Raw genomic sequence first — 23,920 nt, 5'->3', positions numbered from 1 at the left:
CACATATTATTTAGGAATAAGCTAGTATCAGAAGGAACAAACTAACAGTATTGTAAGTTGCTGCTTCTGGAGAACCCACGGTAGGATAGGAGACTGTTATATTTTATTGTAAACTTCTGGCAGTAATCAGTTTTTATTCACATGTGAGAATTACCTTAACACAAACAAGTTCTTAGCATTATCAACTTTGATGATATTTAAATTAGTAGAAGAAACAGTAAGCAGGGAACACAGTTAACAAAACATAAAATATAAATTTCCCTGAATTATTTGAAGTTTAAAAATAACCAATTTAGGAACTAAAACAGTGATCACAACTTGGAAGGATGGAAAAAAGGTAGAAGTGGTGTGAGATAAAGAGTCACCTAATCACAGAACACAGAAGAGCAAAAGCATCGAGAAAATAATTTCTAAGGCTGGGGACAGTGGCTCACGCCTATAATCACAGCACTATAATCACAGTGGCTCACACCTATAATCACAGGCCAAGGCAGGAGGATCACTTGAGGCCAGGCATTTGAGGGACAACATAGCGAAACCCTGTTTCTACAAAAAAAATTAACAAATTAGCTGGGTGGAGTGGTGCATGCCTGCAGTCCCAGCTGCTCAGGAAGCTGAGGCAGGAGGATAGCTTGAGCCCAGGAGTTCAAGGCTTCAGTAAGCTATGATCGCACCACCGTACTCCAACCTGGTGAGAGGGCAAGAACTTGTCTCTAATTAAAAAAGCAAAACAAACAAACAACAAAGAAAAAGAATCTATAATTCTACTACAGGTTGAGACAACCACAATAAGCACTGAAAACAATCAGTTACAAGTGGCTGATTTTGGGGGAGGGGAACAGCAAAACATAGGACAAGATTTTTCTTGTTTTTCATTATTAGACCATCTGTTCTATTTGATTGTTAACCATGTACACGTATTACCTTTGAGGATTTTTTTTTTTTTAATGGCCTAAGCTATAATGGGTCAGAGTCCTAGGGGTTCCCTGAAACTTGTTACTAAAATTCTCTCAAAAGGATAAAATGTACTTAACATACACAGTCTTCAAAACTTAGAATATCCCTATCTGGAACATTCTTATAAAGGAATACAAGATGAGTGAGCAAAGAAATACTAATTTATTAGAAAGAAAGCTGAGCAGGACAAGAAGTGTTTCCAATAATATGAACATGTATAGAAAGAATGAGCAATGAAATTCAATCTGAGTCATTTAATTAAATGAGCAAATAATTGAGAAAAATGGGCTGGGCGCGGTGGCTCACCCCTGTAATCCCAGCACTTTGGGAGACCGAGGCAGGCGGATCACGAGGTCAGGAGATCGAGACCATCCTGGCTAACATGGTGAAACCACCTCTCTACTAAAAATAAAAAATATTAGCCAGGCATGGTGGCGGGCGCCTGTAGTCCCAGCTACTTGGGAGGCTGAGGCAGGAGAATGGCATGAACCCAGGAGGTGGAGCTTGCGGTGAGCCGAGATCACACCACTGCACTCCAGCCTGGGTGACAGAGCGAGACTCCGTCTCAAAAATAAAAGAAAACAAAAATGATTACATCGAGTTGATAACGCATTCCCAAAAATTCTAAGGCAAATTTGTCACCACCTCAATCACAGAAAACAAAGATCATTTTGCTAAAGATTTTCGAGTTAATTATATCTAATCATCCTATTTAACATAATTCTGAAAAAAATACATTTGCACATGCTTACATGTTCAAAACAAACTACTAGTAAATATTCTATAGGCCAGGCACAGTGACTCATGCCTGTAATCCCAACACTTTGGGAGGCTGAGGCAGGCAGATCACTCGAGGGCAGGAGTTCGAAATCAGGCTGGCCAACATGACGAAACCTCTTCTCTACTAAAAATACAAAAATTAGCTAGGCCACATGCCTGTTATCCCAGCTACTTGGGAAGCTAAGGCACGAGAATCATTTGAACCCAGGATGGAGAGGTTGCAGTGAGCCGAGATCATGCCACTGCACTCCAGCCTGGGCGACAGAGGGAGACTCCATCTCAAAAAAAAAAAACAAAAAACAAAAAAACACACACACACAAAAACAAACAACAACAACAACAAAAAGATATTCACTCAAGGAATTCTTATATTATGTATACGTTAAACAACCATGTTACAGAAAACAACCCATTTAGTAACATGAATAACAATTTAAAGAAAAAGGTAGAGCACAAAACTATCATGCTATTAACATCTAAAGATATTATATAATCACAACTTCAGCCCATGGCACTCAACAGTAAACATAACAGCTACATTCCTTAATTTTCAGCAAAGAATCTTTGATTTTTATCAGAATTGATACGTGAATTACTAGATATTATGATCCTTCATTTTTTCCCAGCTAAATAAAATGCTTCAATTTTGATTACTCCTAAATCTGTTGTATTAAGTCTAAAACTGATTAATGATGTACCGTATCCTGCTAAGTAGAATTAAATTAGTGTATAATTGATTAGTGTATAATTGAAGCAGTTGTAGATTTACCAACTTTAATTAAGGTGGCTTATTACAGATAATTCATACTATAAGAGAGAAAATAGAAGCAACAAGTTCATCAAAACCTTAAATTAAGATCAAAGATACAATATTAAAGATCAGAAAAAAGGCTATAGGCTAATACTGAGTACTTTGAAAGTAAAAAATCTTGGTACAAATCCTTTTAGAGGAGAAAACCAATTATTAATATTGACCTTTTAGGCTAGATTTTCCAAGAAATTACACTATTTGTGATAATTTACTATAATAAGTGATGCCAACTTATGTAAGCAAATAAAAGAATACATCTAATAATATTTTGTCTACTTACAACACTACACTAAAAAAATAAAATAATTAAATATTTCTCATAACTCCTTTAAAAAGGTATTCAAGCCAGAGGAAAAGCTCATAATTCTCACTACAAAAATAAATAAAAACTAATTTATTAAGAAGGAAGCAAGTGAGGAAAAAGAACATTTCTGAAACAAAACACAGAAGTAGTGTCTGCAGTTCTCTCAATACCCTTGTGGGTGGTAACTAAAGCCCAGAAACTTTTACACATAAATTGCTAACTCCCCTGAGTTTAAAGCCATGGTAATTAGGCTCATTATCTTACATGTTAATGACACAGAGACAATAAGTTTGCAGTGAATAATTCATATACTATCAGCTCTCACTGTGATGTTCATTGCTAACAGTTTATTTACAGTACAAGTTACACTGCATTTTTTTCTACAGTTTAAATTTATTGCCTAAACAGAAATCATTTCATGTGAAAGTCTAATTTACTATCAATAAATAATAATTTCAAGCATATATTGGCGTGTATATTTGTATAATTTTTACTCATTATTCATAACTAGTTATGATAATCAATAAACCATCATAAGAATGTCATGTAGAAAGATTAAAGTATCTATAGATTATGTATAGATGATTATTCTAAATTAAATTTCAAAAACAATATGCTCAATTGATATAAAATTATAAATTGCTTTAGTAACTCATATTTTTCATTTAAGTATTAATATCACCACTCACTTTAAAACGTACATATAGATTATTGTGAAACTTTGAATATCAAAGTACCATTTAGATTTCCTTATTATGCAAATACTGACTGTAAAATACAGTTGACCCTTGAATAAAATGGGTTTGAACTGCGCAAGTCCACTTACAGGCTGAAATTTTTCAACCAAATGTGGATTGAAAATACAGTATTCACAGGACACGAAACTTGCACATACAGAGGGCCAACTTTTCCTTTATGTAGGTTTCACAGCACCCACTGTAGGCCTTACGTATTTGTAGACTTGGGTCCTGGAACCACCCGCCCATGTATACTGAAGGATGACTGTAATATCATGTACAATATAAAATTCAGTAACATATAAAATTGCAGTTGTCTTCAATTTTTACCCATTTTTGTAATGGATTTAATATCACACTTTTATTTAACAAATTAAAGATAAGTCCATTTTAATCTCTTTCAAAATGACTCTTAGTTGCAGTAACTCATTTCGCTTTTCACATATTATGAGAACTTTTATGTTACTATGTTACCTAAGTTATTGTGATTTCAAAACTTTCTCTAAATCAGAGAGGTAAAAATTTTCCATAAATGTCTGTACTTCTACAATGATTCCTTCAAAAATACTGTTTTGACATATGGTTGCATCAATAAAAACAGGTTAGGTTCATGTACCATTTATCAGGTAAGAACTGCAAAATATCAGTGGCTTAAAACAATGAGGTCATTTTCTTGCTTACACTAGCTGTTCATCATAAGTCATTTGAGGACTCCACCCCACATTTATTCATCTCAGTACCCAAGATGATGGACCAATCGCCATCTCACATTTTACCAGTTAGCATGGTAAATGGAAAGGGTAGTCTGGACAGTCTTGCACTGGTAATTAAATACTCTGGCCTGTAAAAACATTATTTTACTTCTGCTCACAACTAAGCACAATTATCTGAGAAAGTTTATCCTTCAAAAAGTTTAAATCTTTACAATTTCAAAAAAAAATGTTTACCTCACTAAGTAGGCCATGAAGATAGGTTACATAATGTTCACTAAAGACAAAGAGCATTCCAGGTTCCTTTTTGTATTAAATAACTATCAAATCATAACAATCAGTTCTTGCCAAATCTGCTAAACATGTAACCAGGATAATGTTACATACTCTTTCAAAACTGCAAATTTGACCACATCACTTGCTTAAAATCCTCTAATCTTCTCAGCATGGCGCTCCATGAAATGATCCCTGACTGCCTTTCTGTCAACTCTGAATACTCAATAAAATTTACAAAATCCTCCAAGGGAGACAAAACTAATAAATATGCTGCACGCAGGCTTTCCTGCCTTTTCACGTGTCAGAATGCTTTCTCTGCCACCTCCACTTGAAAGCTTCCTCTTCCTCCAACTAAGCTTAAGCCTATCGCCACTGTGAAGCTTTTCTTGACTCTGATTACAACACCCAAAGGATTTTGTACTCCCTCAACACTGATTCCAGATCTGCACTGTGACTGTTCATTGACTACCCACTAGTTATGAGCTTCTCAAAGGCAGACACTATTATTTACAAATATGAGTCCCTGGCATGAGACATTTAGTGGCTAACAAATGTCTAGAAAATGACTAAAGTTCCACAGTGCCAAAGAATGGTCTTAAAGAACAGCAGTACGTTTTAGAAATGAAGAATACCTGTTCTGACTGTCCATGGAGATATAACTGCAAAAGTAAGTTTGCTTGACAAATTCCTTTTAGTATTTAAATGCTAGAGCTAATTTTGTTGGTGGCAATTCTAATAAATTAACTTAAAGTTATAGGACATTGAACTAATTTTTCTTTCATTCATTCCCCAGACTTTTATTTATTCAACTCAGATGTACCAAATGCCAGGATCTATGAGAAATTCTAAGAATGCCATTCATGTTAGTGGAGCTGTTGTCATCATTATACATATTAGACTGTCAAATTATGCCCCCAGTTAATAGACAAGATAGACTCCTTGTGGCTCAAAAGTAAAAGCAGAACCAAGAGGCAATGACAGGGTAAGGGAGCAATTATACCCTGTGTCCTTAAAAGTGTTGCAAAACCTGCTTTCCTGCCACCAAGCCAAAGAACAGTTCCTTTTGGTGATCATTTGGAAATTCCCCAAATGATCACCAAAAGACTACCTGGTGCCAACTGACCAACCACCTGGAAACAACCAACTAAGAGACACTGGTGGTTTGGGGATTAAAGGTCATCTAATCAAGACTTTATTCCTTACTTCCCTGACCCCCCTCCCCTGTCCTACAATTTTTACCTTTATAATTTCTAACTCGCCAACCCCCAACTAGGAGCTCATTTTTTTTTACACCACAGGCTGCATATCCCCAGCCTACGATTGTTTTCTATAGAAAAATAAAGCTCTCCTTTTTTCCTCCATGGATCTCATGGTCTTTTGTTACATGACAAAAATAGGCCGTTTAATATTTTACTCATCTAAATTTGTAATATCTGATGTTCACTTTGACCATAAACATAACAAGAAAATACTGTACAGCATAATTTTATATTAACGCAATTCACTGTAGTTATTAAAAAGTTTGAACAATGATTATCCACTAGCCATAAAACTGTCAACAGTTTAACAGCAAATAAACAAAGGAAGGTACCACACTTGGCAAATACAAAATGACTATTTGTCCATCGTGTCTGTGCAACTAAAACAGATTTAGGCTCCCCATTGGTACAAAAGGAAAAACACACAAAAAAAGAAGGAGATTCCTTTTAAACACAGAGCTCCTTGCTCCAAACTTGTAACAACTTTTTTTTCTTTTTACATTCACTACACAAACTCTGTGCTTAGATAAGAAAAGTAACAAGGGCTCTTCTTGCCTTTTTTTTTTTTAACTGTCAACTTTTTGAAGTATGCTATTGAATAATATTTTTCAGGTTTACAATTTTAGTATGAAACATTTTAATCAAAAGCAATCTGACATTAAAATGTCTTTTTAGAAGATCTTCTAAAATTTCTTTTTAGAAGAAAAAATAAGGAAATAAAAAAAAAGAGGCATATCTAGATCCAGCAACCGAACCTGAAAGGTAAATATTAAAAATACTGCATTTGGTGTTTTTGGTGAGCTAATTCCTTTTTTACTATTTGGGGGACTCTATTTAAGGAAAGGAATACAAAATTAGGTGTGAAGTAAATATCCAGAATGAGAAAATAAATTACAACTAATCACTAACTTTAAAAGGCTAATAAATGCCAAAATATAAATTTCAAAAACAAGAGCATATCTTTATTAACTGCCTAATCTATCTATACAATGCTTTTATTTTCTTACATTTCTGGTTGCATTTCTTGATTTCCTCTTCATATAACAATTTTGTAATATTAAGAGAATAGAAAGATAATTTTATCTTTTTACTACTGTGTTTGATCAATTTTTAGTATTGAAAGTGTAGGCTGGGCACGGTGGCTCACGCCTGTAATCCCAGCACTTTGGGAGGCTGAGGCGGGCTGATCACTTGAGGTCAGCAGTTCAAGACCAGCCCGGCCAACATGGTGAAACCCCATCTCTACTAAAAATACAAAAATTCGTTAGGCATGATGGCGCATGCTTGTAGTCCCAGCTGCTCAGGAGGCTGAGGCAGAAGAATCGCCTGACCTGGGAGGCGGAGGTTGCAGTGAGCAGAGATTGCGCACCCCTGCACTCCAGCATGGGTGACAGAGGAGACTCCATCTTAAAAAAAAAAAAAAAAAGGCAGTGTAGAGAGTTTATATCAGCATTATAACTTCTTTATAACTTCTTTATAACTTATTACTGATAATGTCACATATATTCTTAGGAATATTATCAAATTTACGAAAACCACAATCAAGTTCCAAGATTTAGAAAAAATTTCCAGACTAAACACTTAAACAATGTTTCTCTTCCTCTGCCTCTACCACAAAGAACATATTTATAATGCTCTAAGACCCTTGCCCCTACTGAGCTGGGAGGCAGGACTTGACTCTAGAGGTGGGGTTCAGACACCCAATTAAATTGAGGACTAGCTGAAAGATGGTTAGGCAGAAGAAGCTTTCCATCAGACACACCCACTAGTGTACCATGTCAACACTGCCATGAGAACACCCAGGAGTTACCACTACTTTCCATGGCAATGACCCAATGACCCAAAAGTTACTATCCCTTCCCTAGAAATTTCTGCATAAACCACCCCTTAATCTGCATGTTATTAAAAATGGGTATTAATAATTGCCCTGAACTGCTACTCTCTGCCTACAGGGTAGCCCTGCTCTGCAGGAGCAGTCACGGAGCTATAACACCACCAGAGCTGTAACACTGCCTGTTCAACAAATCTGTTTTCTTCTACCTCTGGCTTGCCCCTGAATTCTTTCCTGGGCAAAGCCAAGAACCCTCAAGGGCTGAGCCCCACTTTGGGGCTCACCTGCCCTGCAAAACTACATCTATGTATCACAAGGCCAGGGAAGTAGACACAGTGGACAGTAATAATATTCCTGGAAGTAATGCCTACAAAATAACTGGACACATAAACAACTGCTAACCATATACTCTCTCTAAATGTATCCTCTACTCAATTTTCCCTTAGCTCAGGCCGCTCTAATGCCACCCAATATGAAGGTATGATACAGGGAAAGTCTAAGTGAAAAGGAATCGCAGTTTTAATGGATTAAAATACCTAACTTTTGCAAACCTTACCCCGCCTCACCCAAAATATTATGTTAACACATTGCTTGAGATTCTTCCAGAGTCTTGGAAGGACCCTGAAATATAGGTTAACTGTCTACAAACTAAATCCATTTCTATTTCCTAACCTAATCTGAAGACTGACTTTCTATTTCTTTTAACTACAGAAACTGTCAGAATAATCAGACTCATTTCCTCAATGATACTTTGCTACCTTTAACATATATAAGATCTATTTTCTAGAGCATGATCATCTCCAACTTCTATACCAATTAAATTAGGTGCAGTGACACAAAAATTCTCTTCTATTCCTGTTTTAATTGTGTCTCAACAGTAATGCAAGCCCTACAATGCCTTTCTATTTACTTCAGACAAAGATAAACACTGCAGATCCCAGTTAGGTTTCTTTCGTGATAAGTATCGTTTAAAAGAAAAAAACTGTTAGTAGCCTTAAAAAGTCCTTGTTTCACACAGCCTAATAAATTCCCTCTAATTTCATGTAAGACCTAGTCCTGAGGCACAATAGCTTTAGGAATGGGTAATTTAGAAGTTCAACAAGATCATTAAGGATCCAAGTTCTCACCATCTTTTCACTGTACCATCCAGTGTTTTGGTTTTATCCTGACCTAGGCCCCAAATAATTACAAGATAGCTCCCACAATTCCAAGAACCCATCTAGATAGAAACATCCAAAAATGAGGGGAGAAGAGGTGTTACCTTTCCAAGAAGCCCCTCACTAAACCTCCCCTCATGTTTCATTGGCCACATATGAGTTATTGGTCAGATATCAGTCATATGTCCAGGTCTTAATTAATGACCAGCAAGAAAAATGGGATAATCATGAGTGGCCTAGACTATACAGAATTTACTCACATCACACGGTGAAGAGGTGAGTCGACAAAAAAAAAAAAAAAAAAAAAAAATGTATCTGCCACAAGGAGAACAGCAGTAATGAATGGCTGTGGAGTAAGCTTCTTATTAAGTAAATTGGATAGCTAATTTTGACATTAATTACAGACCTTAGCTATGACATATATTTGATTACAGGAAAGGGTTAGATGATGTTTTAGATTCATTACAACTCTTATGTTCTACAAGACAGGCAAATAATACAGTGGTTAAAAGCTTGGGTTTTAAAGTCAGATTGTCCTGGGTTTGAATACCCATCCACCACTAATTTGCTGTAACAATCTTGGTCAAGTTATCTTCCCTCTTCTGAAAATCCAGATAGTAATAATATTTAACTCATATTGCTAGGAGAATTAAATGGATGATGAATGCAAAATGCTTAGCATTTTACCTAAACTTCACAGGAAGTAATAAATATTATCATCAGTCTATAACATATAAACTATAATAATTTTTGTACTACTAATTTAGAATTTGTGATAACTAAAACACAGGTTATTTCAAAATCAGAAAAATTATTGATTCTACCTCCAATATAGGATAAATAACAAACTGAGGATTTGAGAGGTTTAATGACACACTGAACAGCTATCTCTTCCCCCTACTCCTCCTCCTTTCTCTTGAATAGGCATCTCCTCCACTTAGAATTTAAATGCCTCCAACATTCCCTTAGGTTTACTCCTGCCCTCAATATTACAAAACCAAATTCATTGCTTCCTTCAACCATATTGCTTCTCCTTTTGAAGTTAATAGTATCAGCATTTAACTATGCAGACACCAAACACAAAACTTCAAAATCTTTCTCAACGCCCTCTCTCTACATGGATCACTCACTAAATCCTGTCAGTTCTAACTCTGGGCCAGGCATGGTGGCTCATACCTGTAATCCTAGCAATTTGAGAGACTGAGGTGGAAGAATCGCTTGAGCTCAGGATTTTAAGACCAGCCTGGGCAACATGATGAGACCTCGTCTCTACTAAAAATAAAAATAAAAATAAAAAATTGGCCAGCCATGGTGGCACACATCTGTAGCCCTAGCTGCAGTGAGCTGTGATCATGTCACTGCACTCCAGCATGGGTGACAGAGCAAGACCCTGTGTCAAAAAAATGAAGCAAAACAAAAATACCTCTGAATTTGATTTTTAATCCATCCCTGTGTTCTAAAGTCACTGCTACTACTACCCTATAAGAAACCCTCATTATTTCATTCATATCTATTATGAAGTTTCCAAACTGGTATACCTGCCTTTCCACAGCCTCAACTTCTCACTACTTCATCCTGTATTCTATCAACTATCTTTGTAAACTGCAGACTAAGTATGTTTGCCTGCTGAAAAATCTTCTACAGGTCCCCAACTAACTGTAAAATAAAAAGCCAACTTTAACCTTGTATATAAAACTTTTCACAATTCGGCCTGAACCTACATTGTAGCTTCTTCTTTACCTCTCCCTCCATGACATACCCAGTGTTTTACCCAAACTACACAATATCTCACCATTCTCCAAATAGACCTTGCCTACTTCTGTGTGTTCATGAAGAACCCTCTATTTGGGGAATAGGAGTAACTTCTCCTTTGATCTCCCTATACCCAACTATTTCTACTCATCCTCAAATATTAGTTCTCTATGATAGCTTCTTGCATACCTCACAGCTAGAGAAAATTACCGTTCTTGCAGAATATTATTTGTAATTGTGTCATAGCCATCATCACTCTATATAATAGCTAGTTACTGCCTGTCTATAACTCCAAATAGACTGAAATTTTTTCAGGGCCAGGTTGTATCTTAGTCATCTCTGCATTTCTAGTACATAGAGTAAACATTCAGTAACAACTGGTAAATGGATGAATAGGGAGAGAGTGGCGCAATAAGTCTTCAGAAGCTCTTGTACTTCACATATTACTAAAAATACTTATTGAATAGGAAATTTAAAGCTCAATTCTACATTCTCTATTAGAGTATAAACTATGAGTGAAGGACAATTACTGTCTGGCACTGTATTCAGTGTCTAAAATAGGGCTTTACACATAGTATAAAACTAACAAATATTAGTTAAATGAATAAATACATGAATTGATAAATTGAAGAACTGAATGATCTGGTAATTTGCATATGACAGAATAACGGGAAAACCCTTTCATTCATTTCTGGCTGAATTTCTCAACTATTTAAATATCACACATATCTGTGTATCTAAGAGCAAGATTCTACAATGCCACGTATCTTATTTGGAAGAAGGTGATAATCAATCAGTATTTATTACTTCAAGTTGGCTCATTTTACCATTCATTTCCTACTTAAGCCCTATAGTAATTTAACTTTGTAAGAACTATGTCAGGCCTTAAATATATGATGAACAAATAAAAGTGTGTGTGTGTGTGTGTGTGTGTGTGTGTGTGTATGCATGCACATGCATATACAATAAAACAACGTAAGATCTCAAATTCTTTTTGAAAGTCTTAAGGATATAAACTATATACAGAGAAAAATAGAAGCACAGACACAGTGACACATGAATGCCCCACTCACAAATGAAAACAAAACAAATATTTTGCAATAATCCATTTACTTCTAGTGTTTTGGGCTTTCAACTCTATAGTCATAAAAAATGTTCAAAACTAATAGTAAGAACACTATTTTCCTCTAGCATGCCTAAAAAAAAAATAAAGAAAATAAGAAAAGCTAGAGCCTTCCTCCCACTAAATACTCTGTTAAATTAAGAAGTAATATGTTTTGGTGTAGTCATCATTTCAGTAATTATATTCCAAAGAACCCTATAACTTACAAAACCAGCAACAACAGAAGAGAATTTCACACAAATTTTGGTCATGGAATACTTTACTGGAAGACATGAAAAATAGATAGTGGCAAAAAGCAGCAGAAAATATTTATAATCATAAAGCAATGAGAAAATATACACCAAAATATCATCAATTCATTTATATCTTCCAGTGGCCTTTATCCTCCTTTCTAATGTTTATCATCCTTTTCTCTGCCAAATTTCTGCTACCAATCCATCATCTCTTCAAATGGCTTGCAATAAAATGAACAAACAAAACTCATGCTCCTTCAAGGAGAATTGATATTAGTGATCATGGTGAGACCACAGATCCATAAAATCTTTAGGTTAACAGAGCAGCTGATATAAAAGTAGAATACATCTGCTAAACCAACTGCCTTTTTAAACTTGTTTAAAAAGTTATTTTGAACAAGTATACTCAAACACTTAATAAAAGAATTTGAAGGCTGGGCACAGTAGATCATGCCTGTAGTCCCAGCACTTTGGGAGGCCAAGGCGGGCAAATCATGAGGTCAGTAGATCAAGACCATCCTGGCCAACATGATGAAACCCCGTCTCTACTAAAAATACAAAAAATTAGGTGTGGTGGCACGTGCCTGTAAGCCCAGCTACTCGGGAGGCGGAGGCACGAGAATCGCTCGAACCCAGGAGGCGGAGGTGGCAGTGAGCCGAGATTGCACCACTGCACTCTAGCCTGGTGACAGAGCGAGACTCCACCTCAAAAAAAAAAAAAAAAAGCAATCTGAAAGGTCATGTAACCCAATTAACCCTCCATCTACTGATTCATTTGCTAGTACTCCTACCAAGAGTCAATAATCTGGTCTATGCTTTAACACCTCATAAGAAAGGGAACTCACTACTTCCAAAACAAGCTGATTCTATTTTTGTATTCCTTTACTACTAGAAAGTTTTCCTTTATTGAGAAAAAATCATTCAGTCCATGTCTTCTACATGAAGGAAGCCCCTCAAAGAAAGATGGATATTATATATATCCTAATTCTCTTTCTTTGAATTAAAATTACAGTTTCTTTATGACATAGTTTTAAATTCCTTCAACAATTAAAAGGAGGTTAGAATCTACCACCCCCACCATGAGGTTCAACCTGAGAAATAATACATATCCATCAAAAAAGCAGCATATGTGTAATTATTATCCTCTTGATAAAATTTTTAAAATTTTAAAACAGAATACTTGTTCTTCTGTAGGTGGGCTGCCATAAATGCCCAGGGAAGCTTGTAACCAATGTTTTATTGTTGAAGAACGGGGGATAAAAAGGAAAAAAGACAGTAAAAGAATCTCTAAAACACAAGAACCTATTTCTTTGCCCTCAACTTTACTCTTTTTGACGCTAAGGTTACACTGTTTCATATATCAATTCCCTTTTTCTACTAGAAAGTTCATACTTTATAGCAAGCTTATACTAGACATTTTTTGAGTTTAAAAAAACACCATTTTATTGTTGTTGAAAAAGTAGGTCAGTATTCCTAATTTACTCATGTACTTAATAAAGTTAGTTAAAATATCAAACGAAGAAACTGTTAAAGGAGCTGATGGTTGGTATTAGGTTGAAGGATATCTAAACAGCAAAACTGCTAATAAAATATATCAGGCCAGGCAAGGTGGCTCATCCCAACATTTTGGGAGGCCAAGGCTAGCTGATCACTTAAGCCCAAGAGTTTGAGACCAGCCTAGGCAACAAAAAATACCCGTCTCTACAAAAAACACAAAAATTGGCCAGGCATGGTGGCATGTGCCTCTAGTCCCAGGTACTCAGGAGGCTGAGGTGGGAGGATCACTTGAGCCCAGGCAGTGAAGGCTGCAGTGAGCCATGGCTGCCCTACTGCACTCCAGCCCTCCAGCCTGGGTGACACAGCAAGACTCTGTCTCAAAAAAAAAAAAAAAAAAAATCAAAAAAAGCCAGATGTCAGTGATCCAAGAATCAGCTAAGCCAAAAACTGGATGAGTGTACTTAACTAAACTAACCTCTCTGGGCCTCAGAGTATTCTCATCTGTGAAATGAGGATAAAGAATTAGGATCATGAGTTCTCAGACGCTTTCATCTCAGGACCCCTTTACACCTTAAAAAGAGTATCGAGTAATTCAAGGAGCTTTAATATCTAGCCCTAGTTATAATATTAGAAGTTAAAATATAACTTTTTAAAATATTATTTTAAGAATAAATTCATTAAATGTTAACGTAACATTTTATGAAAATAACTATTTCCAAACTAAAAAAAATCTTAGTGACAAGAGGAGCACTGTTTTATAATCTTTGCAAATCTCTTTAATGTCTGGCTTATGAAGCCAAAATTACAGGTTACTGTTTTGAACAAAACTCCTGCACTAGGCTCCAAAGGAAGACCAGACTAAAAATCAAAATGGAGTCACCCATGCTCACCAAACCCAAACTGAGTTGTTATCTTGACTTTCTAAAAAATCAGGAGAGACAGATAACAGCCTAATTTCCCAAATAGGACAGTTTTCAATATTCAATGCACATGATAGTGAAGTATTCAATGGGCATGATAATGAAGTTTCCTCTGTTTTAATCCCTAATCTGAAGTAACCTGATATTTACCAGTCTTTCTATTGTCCTGTCTCCCCATCCAGACCTTACAAGAGAATTCACTTTGAAATGACCAATCTGCTTTCTTCAGCCCTTTTTGTCTATAAAACCAACCACCTGCTCAACTCATTGGAACACACACTCTACTTTATGGAATGAAGTATTGCCTGATTCTAGAATTACAATAAAGCTGACTGAGATCTTTAAACTAAATTTGTTGTAACTTTGTCTTTTGACAGAACTGCTAGAGTCTCATATAACTTGTGCATTCAATCAGTATGGCATGGTATGCAACCTCTAGAAAACTCCACCTACACTCATGAGAGAATGAGAATGAAAAGGGTAAACACAGTCTTAGTATTACTTTGAATACAGTTCTGCCCTCACAGAACTTCTGTCAAGGTCTTAAGGACCCCTGACCCCCCTCCCACAAGAGGCCCTTGAACCACAATCTGAGAACTCCTGGACCAGACAATCTCTAATACTCATGCAGGCTGACAATAATATTTTGATTTTTTTAACCTGAAAATACACACTTACCCTCATCATGATAGAATGCATCGTAACTGTGATATGAGATTCCAATGAGATGATCCTTTTAGACTCAACTATAAAAAGTCATTTCAGAAAAGCATAAGATAAAAAACTGTAGAACAGAGACCGGGTGCAGTAGCTTATGCCTGTAATCCCACTTTGGGAGGCCAAGGTGAGTGGATCACCTGAGGTCAGGAGTTCAAGACCAGCCTGACCAATATGGTGAAACCCCATCTCTACTAAAATTACAAAAATTAGCCGGGCGTGATGGTGCATGCCTGTAATCCCAGCTACTAAGAAGGCTGAGGCAGGAGAATTGCTTGAACCTGGGAGGTGGACAGTGCAGCGAGCTGAAATTGCGCCACTGCACTCCACCCTAGGTGACAGAGTAAGACTCCGTTTCAAAAAAAAAAAAAAAACAAAAAAAAAAACAAAAACAAAACAAAAAAAAACTATGGAATGAGGAATATTCATTGTCACAAAGGAAATTCCTTCAAGAAAGAAAAGCTATCTAAATTATTTCCTTTGTACTATAATACTAATAACAACACTTGGCATGACAAAACTATTCATTTGTGTAAAAAATATATAGGGTCATCTACTACATGTAAAGTATTGTGATAAGTGGAATGAGAGAAGGCATGAAGAACTTTATGTTTTTGTAGGAGGGATCTGATTTATATTCCAAAACTATAATCCAAAGTTAAAAAAAGACAAATGCTATGAAACAAGTTCAAATAAAGCATTATAGTAGATCCTAATCTTAAGGGTATGTATGAGGATTATGTTAATATAATTAGTAAAATATTCATTCAAAAACAGTACAGGAATACAATAAAATCTACTATATATATTTACTGGCCTATAGAGAGATGCTTCATTCTGTTACCAATAATTGAACATTAAATTGAAAGTTATACATGTACCTTTCCAGAAGAAAAATTCAAATGCAAGATTTCAAAGCAAGTTTAATCTCTAATTTCACACATGCCAATAAAATCACTGACAACGATGACTTTGGCAAATACTTATAACAAGCATCTACATGACTTTTATGGTTCAATCTCATGACCAGAGAAAAATACAGAGTGATAACAAAATCAGGGGGAAAAAGACTACATTAAAATCCTAGAAACACTTTTAAGAGCTGGCTAAATCTTTCCAACTTTACTGAAAAATATTTCATTAGCTAACCATTTTGACTGTAATGGATCGTCATTCAACGGCTGCATCTAAGTGAACACTGTACCACATAGTTTGCCCTCTTCCTAATACAAAAATTAATTTAGAAGAGTCATCTCTTTCCTTTGTAAAAATAGTGAATTCAAGCCTAAGTTTCTGGGTAATAATTACAAACACATAAATAATCAAAATGTTTCCCTTAATTTGTAAATCACAATGTAACTCAAATGAGATAGTAATATTATTTACTTAACAATACAAAGAAATCTTGAAACAAATTTTGGTAACACATATCTAATAAATAATTTCATTTTTCATGCATATACAGTTATGAAGTTAATACAATTTGCATATAGGTCAACTTTTCAAAAAATCTACTTAACATATTTAGACTAAATAAAAGGTTATCTGGCATATTAACTCTGGGAATTCATCTTTACCTTTATTAAGATAAACATACAGTACAAGTTTAGAATATTTGAATGCTTCCTTCCACTGAGCTCATCTATACTCAAAATACAATGCCCAAATATTCTAGATCTTCCATACACTTTTTTGAAGTTCTATATTCATTTTTCCTACTTACTGTCACAGATAAAACAGGCGAAATAGCACCATCTGGTGGGCATCACTTTCGTTTTAAAATAATTTTCTACATTTACCTTATGAATACTTTTTTGAAAAAACTGCGTAACAATTTTAAATCATTTATAAAGTACTATAAATAGTGAAGTAGCTTGGTTACCAAGAAAAATATATTTGAATATTGAACCAAGGTTGCAACATTGCTTTGGTTTTTAATTATTGAGAAGTTAAACATTATTGTAATACTGTAATTATTGTAAAGCTGAAATCTCCTCAGAGCTTAACCTTGTGGTGGTATTAGTTTTTTTTTTTTTTAATTTTTTGTAGAGAGGGGGCTCTCACTATGTTGCCGAGTCTGGTCTCGAACTGCTGGGCTCAAGTGATCCACTGGCTTCGACCACCCCAAAGTGGTGGGATTATAGGCATGAGCCACTGTGCCTAGCCTATTCTTTCTACAAGGTTGACTGACCCCATAGCCATTGTCTTCATCCACAGCTAACCAATGTCTCTTTTCATAAGAGATAATACTTTTCATCTAATGGAGATCTAATCTTACCTTTGCTGAGTGACTGAGTAAAACAACTCCAAACATCAAGTAACAATTTATACTACTCCATAACATGTGTTGATAGTTACAGTCGATTATAACTGAATCTAAAATTCTCAGAACTACCAAGCCTTAAAGCAAAAAGAAAAAAAAAATTACTGCAGGAGAAAAAAGAAACAATATTATATTCAGAAGAAAGTAGAAGTATGACTACCATCCCCACTGTGATTTCCTAAAACTTTACAGCATCTCTTCTCAGTTAAGAAGTACTCTCTACTAAAAATATGAAAAAATTAGCTGGGCATGGTGGCTGGCCCCTGTAATCCCAGCTACTCAGGAGGCTGAGGCATAAGAATCATTTGAAACCGGGAGGTAGAGGTTGCAGTGAGCCGAGATCACGCCACTACACTCCAGCCTGGGACAGAGCGAGACTCCGTCTAAAAAAAAAGAAAAAAAAAAAAAAACCGCTAGCTAAAGTGGCAGTTTTCAATGTACACTATTCTCCTGAATGTATTTTTCTATATTCTTTGGTTTAGAGACAGTAATTTTGTTTGTTTGTTTCTTTTTAAAGGTGCCCTGCTGGGTTGCTTAGAATAAAACCAAAGAGCCTGAAAATTATGTCAAGGCAAAAAGAAACAATATTTCCCATGAGACCATAACTTTACAGGTTCCCTTTCAAGTCTGAGGGTAACACAAATCTTCCATGCTTTAAAATATATTCACTGAATTTTATACATTTTTATATCTTGGTTACTGTCAGGAAATGTGTTTAAAATTCTAAATTTAAAATTTTTAATTTTTTTTAGTGCACAAGGTAATTAGGAATAATTACGACAACAGAAAATAGTTTTAGAAAACCTCTTACTGAGGCCGTTTCTAAGTCTGGCCCTGGTTCCTGTGTTCCCAGGAAATCTGACAGGCCATTTCACTTAAACATTGTGAGCAATTCACTATTAGTTGCCAAGTCAACAGCCATTTCCCCGTTGCCAGTGGAGCTCTAATTTTTGTTCAGTTATAAGGAAACATGTACTTCAGAATATGCTAATTAATAATGATAATTCTATTTTCTTTGCTAGTAACTGGTTTAGGAATGTGTGTGTGATGAGAATCTACCAGAGTACTTCTGGGAAACATTTTCTTGCTCTTAAAAAAGAAGATGGGCGGACAGACAGGCGCAGTGGCTCACGCCTGTAATCCTGGCACTTTGGGAGGCTAGGTTTTTATTTTTCTGAGATGGAGTTTCACTCTTGTTGCCCAGGCTGGAGTGCAATGGTGCGATCTTGGCTCACCATGACCTCCGCCTCCTAGGTTCAAGCGATTCTCCTGCCTCAGCCTTCCGAGTAGCTGGGATTACAGGCATGCACCACCACACCTGACTAATTTTCTGTTCTTGGTAGAGACGGGGTTTCTCCCTGTTGGTCAGGCTGGTCTCGAACTCCCGATCTCAGGTGATCCACCTGCCTCAGCCTCCCAAAGTCCTGGAATTACAGGTGTGAGCCACCATGCCTGGCCCCTTTTAAAATATTTCTGCTCATTGATGATGCACCCAGTCACCCAAGTACTCTGATGGAGATGTACAAGGAGATGAATGCTGTTTTCATGGCTGCTAATACAACATTCATTCTGCAACCCCCAAATCAAGGAGTAATTTTGACTTTCAAGTCTTATTATTTAAGAAATATATTTTGCAAGACTATAGCTGCCATAGACAGTGATTCCTCTGATGGATAAGACAAAGTAAAATGAAAACCTCCTGCAACGTATTCATCATTCTAGATGCCATTAAGAACATTCGTGATTCATGGGAGGAGGTCAAAACATCAACATTAACAGGAGTTTGGAAGAAGTGAATTCCAGCCCTCGTGGATGACTTTGAGGGTTTCAAGACTTCAGGGACGAAGTCACTGAAGATGTGGTAGAAACAGCAAGAGAACTAGAATTGGAAGTGGAGCCTGAAGATGGATACTGAAATGCTGCAATCTCATGATAAAACTTGAATGGACAGGGGGTTGCTTCTTATAGATGAGCAAAAAAAGTGGTTTCCTGAGATGGAATGTACTCCTGGTGAAGATGCTGTGAACACTGCTGAAATGACAACAAAGGATTTTGAATATTCCATAAACTTAAGCTGATAAAGCAACAGTGTGGTTTGAGAGGACTGACTCCAATTTTCCAAGTTCTACTGTGGGTAATATGCTATCAGACAGCATTGCATATTACAGAGAAATTTTTCATGAAAGGAAGGCTCTGACACAGCAAACTTCATTATTGTCTTATTTTAAGAAATTGCCACAGCCACTACAACCTTCAGCAACCAACATCCTGATCAGTCAGTAGCCATCAACACTGAGGCACGACCCTCCACCAGCAAAATGATGATAACTTGCTAAAGGCTCAGATGATTGTTAGCATTTTTATCCATAAAGTATTTTTATGGATTAAGGAATATACATTTTTATACACAATGTTATTGTATACAATAGATTACATTAAATTAAGGCATATACATTTTTTATACACAATGTTATTGCATACAATAGATTACATCGTGATATCACCACAACTTTTATATGCACTGGGGAAATACAATCTTCATGTATTTCTCTTTATTGTGATATTCACTTTATTGTGATAGTCCAGAACCAAACCCCCAATATCTCCAAGGTGTGCCTGTATAGGAAAACCAGATTACTATTTAAGTGGTTTATGGATAATGAAGGGTAGATTTGTTATACCAATAAAATTGGCCTATCTATTCCTTAAAGCAATTATCTGATATCAAATTTAGTCAAGGCCAACAAACAAAAAGAATAAGAATCATTCTTGAATTTCTTTGTGCCACAATACACACTGTACATCTGTTTGAATAAACTGTATTATATTTTAACAGAATAAAGATGTTTAGTACTAACAAAGGCTTCAAAGATAATTATCCACACAAAATTGTTTAAAAGCCTACTCAAGCGTAATCCTAAGAACATCCTTCAATCTACTTAGAAGAAAATACAGTTAAATTTTTAGAAACTGAAAGAGCATATGTACTTCAGTTCTTTCTTATCCTCATTTGTATGTTTTAGTCCCTAGCTTTATGGTTAAAATCAGTTCACTCATTTTTCTAAATTCCATGTTGCAAGTCAATCATATTTCCTCTGCCTTCATGGAGCTTACATTATGTCTGAGAAAACATCTTTGAAGAGCTAATTATACAACTTACAATTTAATATAAAATGGTTTAGGGGAGTGTCTTAGTTTGATTGCTACAGCTTTTAACAGAAACCTGAGATTGGGTAATTTATAAAGGAAAGAAATATTAATATGTTTCTCAGTTCTGAAGGCTGGGAAGTCCTAGAGTATGGTGCCAGCTTCTGCTCAGCAACTTCTTGCTGCATTATCCCATGGCAGAAGGCAAACAGCAAGCAAGTGCTTGAGGGGCCAGACTCACTTTATAACAACCCTCTAGAGATAACTAACCCACACCTGCATTAATGCACTCATGAAGGTAGGGCCCCATGATCTAATCACCTCTTAAAGGCCTCCACCTCTTATTACTGTCCACCTCTTATTACCGTTACAATGGCAATTAAATTTCAACATGAGTTTTGGAGGGGACAACCATTCAAACCATAGCAGAAAGAAAGAAGAAAAAGTGGTGGTAAAATAAGCTCACTCCCACACAGGAAAATTGGAAGTAGACTTTGATAACAAAGGATTTTCCAACAACAGCATAAACTCATAGAACTCATATATGTGAGCAGGGTGCAGTGGCTCACGCCTGTAATCCTAACACTTTGGGAGGCTGAGGTAGGCAGATCACTTGAGCCCAGGAGCTCGAGACCAGCCTGGGCAACATGGCAAAATGCAATCTCTACTAAAAATACAAAAAGGAGCCAGGCATGGTGGCACATGCCTGTAGGCCCAGCTACTTAGGAGGCTGAGGTGGGACGATCACTATGATCATGCCACTGAACTCCAGTCTAGGAGACAGAGTGAGACCACATCTCGAGAAAAAAAAAGAAAAAGGAAAATTTTTTTAAACCGTATATGTAAAGCATTTTTTCCTGCAATTCTTCGCTAATTTTCTGGATCTTGCTAAGATTTTCTCTTTGCTCTTTCTACCTGTTGTAGAAGTTTGCTTTCCCCTCCTGTACAAGACAAAAAAAAAAAAAAAATCCCTTATGAACATTTTCCCACCCAAGTCAAACCGGAAAGTTTCAGAAAAAAAAAAAAGGATAATTTCAAGTATCCAGCTAAACTTCAAAATTTATTTTTCCCCTAGAGCTTCCATCAGGCTTTACTCAACACAGACCTACAGAGCTAGAAATCACACCTCTCTCTAGCCTTCCCAAATAAAAAAGCATTAAAGTTACAGGAATGTTTGAAGAAGAAAGTTTTATTTTGTATATGTTATTAAAACTTTGTATGTACAAAGTGAAACATTTTTGTAAAGGTTACATTTATACCTTTAAAAACCCACTTGCAACTGATTAGAATACAAAGTAAAATTTTACAGGGAAATTTTATAGATAATGTTTAGATCACTTTTCTAAATTATTGAAAAAGCCCAGTTGCAATCTTATTGAAGTTCTACAGAGGGAGCTAGTATCACAAAGAATAAAGTTATAATAAATGAACTTCAAAAAAAGACCTAGTCTGTTGGAAATATCAGATAACCATTCATCAATATGAGCTCACTTTATCCTCTAAAGTTTTACCTTAACAATTAGCCAATTCAAAATAAAACACAGTATTACCTATAAACTGTGACATATTTCTAGTGAACCATACTAAAACTTATAAAATATAATTTCCATCAAAAATATGTAGAAAGCTGAAACTGGATCCCTTCCTTACACCTTATACAAAAATTAATTCAAGATGGATTAAAGACTTAAATGTTAGACCTAAAACCATTAAAATCCTACAAGAAAACCTAGGCAATACCACTCAGGACATAGGCGTGGGAAAGGACTTCAGGTCTAAAACACCAAAAGCAATGGCAACAAAAGCCAAAATTGACAAATGGGATCTAATTAAACTAAAGAGCTTCTGCACAGCAAAAGAAACTACCATCAGAGTGAACAGGCAACCTACAGAATGGGAGAAAATTTTTGCAACCTACTCATCTGACAAAGGGCTAATATCCAGAATCTACAATGAACTCAAACAAATTTACAAGAAAAAAACAAACAACCCCATCAAAAAGTGGGCAAAGGACATGAACAGACACTTCTCAAAAGAAGACATTTATGCAGCAAAAAAACACATGAAGAAATGCTCATCATCACTGGCCATCAGAGAAATGCAAATCAAAACCACAGTGAGATACCATCTCACACCAGTTAGAACGGCCATCATTAAAAAATCAGGAAACAACAGGTGCTGGAGAGGATGTGGAGAAATAGGAACACTTTTACACTGTTGGTGGGACTGTAAACTAGCTCAACCATTGTGGAAGTCAGTGTGGCGATTCCTCAGGGATCTAGAACTAGAAATACCATTTGACCCAGCCCTCCCATTACTGGGTGTATACCCAAAGGACTATAAATCATGCTGCTATAAAGACACATGCACACGTATGTTTATTGCGGCACTATTCACAATAGCAAAGAGTTGGAACCAACCCAAATGTCCAACAACGATAGACTGGATTAAGAAAATGTGGCACATATACACCATGGAATACTATGCAGCCATAAAAAATGATGAGTTCATGTCCTTTGTGGGGACATGGATGAAACTGGAAAACATCATTCTCAGTAAACTCGCAAGGACAAAAAACCAAACACCGCATGTTCTCACTCATAGGTGGGAACTGAACAATGAGAACTCATGGACACAGGAAGGGAAACATCACACTCCGGGGACTGTTGTGGGGTTGGGGGAGGGGGGAGGGACAGCATTAGGAGATATACCTAATGCTAAATGACGAGTTAATGGGTGCAGGAAATGAACATGGCACATGGATACATATGTAACAAACTTGCACATTGTGCACATGTACCCTAAAACCTAAAGTATAATAATAAAAAAATAAATAAATAAATAAAAATAAAAAAAAACCTTTAAATACTTTTCAAGTAGATATGTTCATAATGAACAATATCACTCCTCCAAAAAAGTTTTTTAAAAAAGGTTCCTAAGTCACTAAACTTATACAAAATGGAAAGCAATCAAAAAGATCTAAACAGTTCTATCCTTTTCTTATATAAGCCAAGTTACGAAGTCTCTTCCTCATCTGTAAAATGGGAATGATTACAATATCTGCTTCACAGAGTTGCTGTGGAGATTAAATTAGATCATAAAATAATTAAAACAATGCCCTTCTTCCTTGTTCTTTAAAATGTATTATTTAATTGTTCAACACTTTCCAAAAAGAAATCAACATAGTAGAGTTTTCAAGGTTAGATTGGCTGCTAATAAACACTAAAGGTTCACTCAAGACCCCCAAGTGTATATCATTCCCAAAAGGTCTGACTCAGCCCTTAAGGGGAAATAGTGTTGGCATAACTCTTACATTAAAATCTGCCATAGCTACATTCTCAAAATATTCCTGTTTGTTGCAGACCAAGAAGAAAGAGAATTCATCA

At 36.0% G+C, this 23,920-nt stretch overlaps 1 protein-coding gene across 3 annotated transcripts in view; it reads right to left on the bottom strand.

The window, feature by feature from the left end:
• ADK (adenosine kinase) overlaps positions 1-23,920 on the bottom strand; it is a 581,536-nt gene that overhangs the window by 478,292 nt on the left and 79,324 nt on the right. The gene's annotated exons all lie outside the window — the stretch shown is intronic.

This window comes from Nomascus leucogenys, chromosome 18 (assembly GCF_006542625.1).
Source record: "Nomascus leucogenys isolate Asia chromosome 18, Asia_NLE_v1, whole genome shotgun sequence".
NCBI classification, from domain to species: Eukaryota; Metazoa; Chordata; class Mammalia; order Primates; family Hylobatidae; genus Nomascus; species Nomascus leucogenys.
Note: the sequence above shows the minus strand (reverse complement) of the source record. Positions and strands in the feature narration are given on the sequence as shown.